Raw genomic sequence first — 4,076 nt, 5'->3', positions numbered from 1 at the left:
ATCATTTTGTTGGATGTCTATCCCATTGACTAATTGCAGGGCACCATAGTCGAAGCATGTTGGTTTGTTGAAGCTTTGAGGGTGGGGGGGGGCTCAAATTTCTGTCTCCACTTTAAGGCACATAATGGTGGATCACCGTTGTCAGCGAAGGTTTATGAGGGGAGGGGCGCTTGAAAATTTTTTTTCTCAAAAAGGGCTTATATGCAAACTGATGCAATTAGTTCCTTTTTTTTTTTGCTCCCTTTTTTTTTTCACCGTGGGACATCACGTCCCCAAACCTTTGTTGTGGAGGTACTCTTTCCCCAGCCCCCCCTTCCCCACCTTTGCTGGCTTTGCCACTGCAAAGATGTGGTATAACATATGTCTGATCACTGAATTGTTTATTCTATTTGGTACATTAAGGTAAAATGAAAAATTCACATATGAAATTTATGAGAGATTCCAGATAGTATATGAATACGTAGCATACACATACATCAAAAGATTGAGACGAGCTCGCATCTATATTTAGATCAGTGATTCATAGTCTAAGAAAGTAAGACGCATATTGCCAAGTCAAGATCCAGGAAAAAATAATTAATGTTTAAATTGTATTATGATTCAATCCTTTCTTATTTACTGTTGTTTTAAATTTTTGATATAAATTAATGATATTTGTAATTGTCAGTGACATAAAACTCTCAAATTGGGAGTCGAAAGACAATTTTTTCAATTTTTTTGATAATCACATTTTGTACGAGGTTTAAGTTGAACTTTGACTTAAACACCCTATTCAATTTCGAAACCAAGGAGGAACGGCAACTTGCATTGCACAGCGTAAGCATTGCTTGGCATGGTTTAATAAGATCACTCTAAGCAACTTTCAACTGTTAATCACCCAAGAAGATCTATAGAAGAATGGAAGTATTAACCGCCACCATCGGCCTACGTCCTGTTGTTCCTTAAACTTGGAGGTAAAACTAATGTTAATTGTTAGGCCACTGGCACAAAGTAGTATTATGGTTAGCGTTACGCTACGCAGTACTTGTGACCGTTGTTAGGCTAGGCATTTCGCAATACACAAGTGCGATGACAGTGAGTAGCCTAGGTTTTCTATTGAGTACTGCAGTGCATTCTTAACACTAAATTGTGCATTGTAAACACCAATTAACAATGTGTTATGTGTGTATTGGGCTAGATTGAACAGTTAATTGCACATAATCTTCTAATTTATTTCCAAACAAATGCTTGGACTGAGTTTCAATAGTTTACTTGAAGCTTAGGTCTACACTCATATGGTAAAGTTTTCTTGAATTTCCCATGTGAATCTAAATGGGTAGGCTATGTGATATATTAATAAAGCAAGGCTAGACCTTCAAACTTACTGCTACAGTAGGCTGAACAAATTATGTTGGCTAGTCACCGGTATTATATACTTTAGTACTACTACTAGTAAGACTAAAAAAGTGTCTGAAAGACAAATTAACTTAGTGTGACAAAGAACTGTTTCCTCTGTAGCCTAGTTATAAATAGACTTGTTAAGTGAGCCAGCAAAATAACAACTTAAAACAATTAGGCCTATAAATAAGTTGGCTCAGTGCATTTGTGTTTCAAAAATTTTGTATTTTTCGATCTTAAAAACAAACAAATATTTAGCCCATGCTTTATTATCTCTGTAGTCTGGGCATTTGATTCTGGTTGCAATGATGATGACACTCTGGTTCAAATGTTCAGCTTTATACAGTCTGCTTCAAACTTTAGGATTCTTTTTTGAGACTATTGTTGAAGCAAATCTCATATCACTTTGTGGTGACAACTTTATTTCATTTGTTTTCAAATGATGACTACTGCTGCTTATTTCCTTTTTCCAGGAAGAATTGAAACACCAAATATCCAGTTGACGTTTCCTGTGATGTACGACACCAGTGTGGAGGCAACAACAGAAGAGGAGAACGTATATGGCTTAAAGACATATTGGTGTAAGATGATATTGTACCCCTTGCAGGACGAAAGAGTTTATCCGAGAGTCCAAAAAGCAAATGAACAAGTGTCATAGATAAAAAAGATGGAAGGGTGAGTTTAACTATTGTACCCAAATGTGTAATGATATTATTTAGATACTTTTCATAACCTGTTTATATATACAGTCTGGTACATCATTTCCGTACAAGCGTCATAAGTTTGGCCAATTTTTTGCTGATTTGGGATAATTATAAACATGGTTCTTAAGCTTTGAAAAATAACTTGGTGTAAAAGTGCAAAGCTAGTAATTATTTGGTAAAGCTGCTATTCCTGGCTTATAATTTGAGGGACCTATATTTAACTGTTTACCTCCCAATATGTTGATATAAAATTATAATGTAAATGTATGTTTATGATAATGTGAGCTATCATGTGCTATATCTGTATATATGCTTACAGGTATATATCATATTTTCTGTTCACAGGTCAATATTGGTGCAGATTTTGGGCTTCCTGAAGACAAGTGGGAGGCCATTTGTAGTTAAGAGAAACACTCTATGTTCGTGAAGACTTTACTGGTGTCGATTTGGAGAACCAACACTTTGAAAACGAAAGTCGTTGGGAATGCTTGCACCAGATTCAACAGTGACAGAGATGCAAAACAGCTGTTGTCTCCCGTGCAGGTTAATGCTATGGAAGGTGATTCATTATGAAAAGCTTTCAAACAAGTAACCATTTATATTACAAGCTCATGACTTAGTACACAAGTGTACAATATAATTTACTGAATAAGCTGTTTTTCAGGAGTAAGTAATTTTTTAACACTGCCATAACTATTTATCAGTGGGATTATGCATTCCAGTATCATGAGTTAACAACTGCATATCATTTTGGTTGGTTCTTAATTGCCTTTGAGTTCTGACAGGAAGCCGAAAATCAAACTACCATAGTGGTGTAGTTGTTCCAACCCAAAGATTGAGCAAACTCAAATTCTAAACCAAAAGAATGTTCTTGGTTAGACTGATTGCTAGTCCATTCAGGTTGGATACCAACAGAGATAAATATCGTGAGACATTCTAAACCCTAGGAAAGTTAGACTTTAACTTTCCATGAAAGCACTCATCTAGCAATGCAAGAGAGTTTGTTAAGTTTTAGGACCACACTGTTACTGTTAATCATGATAAGTCAATTCTTAATTGTTCATACGCTTTGTTTCTTGCAGCACAATTCGTGGAACGTTTGAAAGAAAGCTGGAATTTACTGAGGAAGCTACAAGGTTCAGCAAATACATATCCGAGAAGCTGACATCAATCTTTATACAAAGAAGGCCTTAAAACATTAGTATTATATTAGTTTTTTTCAATGGTTATTGCTTACCATTAAACAGTCTTTAGTTTTATTCAAACTGACAGCATATTGCTGTCTCTGACAAGTTAACTTTTCATAGGAATTTTTCCAGACAGTTCTTTTTCAAAGTAGGATTAAACCCATATTTATTACTATGTTTTTAAAAGTTATTGTTTACGATTATATAGTATTTAGTTTTTGGATTAAATTCAGGAAATGTAAAGTATGTTGCTGTCAATTACAACTGAAGTTTTCAATGGAGATCTTCTGGACAGTTTTTTATTGAAAGTGGTTTAACCAACACTATTATAGACTGATGTTGACTTTTACTTTGCAAAGTCATCTTTCCACTTTTGCCTTTTTTTTTTAATGAAGTAACATTTCTAGTAATCAGTATGTACAAATGCCATTAAACAGTATTCAGATTTTTATTCAAACTCCAGAATAGACAGTATATTGTCGTCACATATGTGTTCAGTATAAATATGCATTACAAATACATGCTTTGTAGGTAAATATTGTTTGTTAAGATCTGATTGGTAGCCAATTGCAGAATGAATTCCTTTCAAAAGGTTACTGTCTGACTAGCTATTATTATTGTCTGCCTATCATGCAGAATTGCATACTACATAGTTTGTTAATGCTAACTCTTGAATAACTTTTATCTATTCAGCTGTAACTTTTATTTTGACATAATGATTGATAAAAAATTAATCTTTATATTGTTTAAAGAGATAGTTTCCTTTCTTACTTGCCACAGCAATACATGAAATCATTGTTTTAATGAA

The 4,076-nt window shown here is 34.2% G+C and overlaps 1 long non-coding RNA gene across 1 annotated transcript in view; it reads left to right on the top strand.

Moving 5' to 3' along the window:
• The first annotated feature begins 717 nt into the window (after nt 1-717).
• Nucleotides 718-4,076, top strand: part of LOC139972592 (uncharacterized) — a 3,571-nt gene continuing 212 nt past the window's right edge. Inside the window, exons 1-4 of the long non-coding RNA XR_011795003.1 lie at nt 718-953; nt 1,851-2,052; nt 2,427-2,640; nt 3,164-4,076. The exon at nt 3,164-4,076 is cut by the window's right edge and continues 212 nt beyond it. This is a non-coding gene — a long non-coding RNA (uncharacterized lncRNA). The remainder of the gene's footprint in view (nt 954-1,850; nt 2,053-2,426; nt 2,641-3,163) is intronic.

The sequence above is a fragment of the Apostichopus japonicus genome, chromosome 2, assembly GCF_037975245.1.
Source record: "Apostichopus japonicus isolate 1M-3 chromosome 2, ASM3797524v1, whole genome shotgun sequence".
Classification (NCBI taxonomy): Eukaryota; Metazoa; Echinodermata; class Holothuroidea; order Aspidochirotida; family Stichopodidae; genus Apostichopus; species Apostichopus japonicus.
Note: the sequence above shows the minus strand (reverse complement) of the source record. Positions and strands in the feature narration are given on the sequence as shown.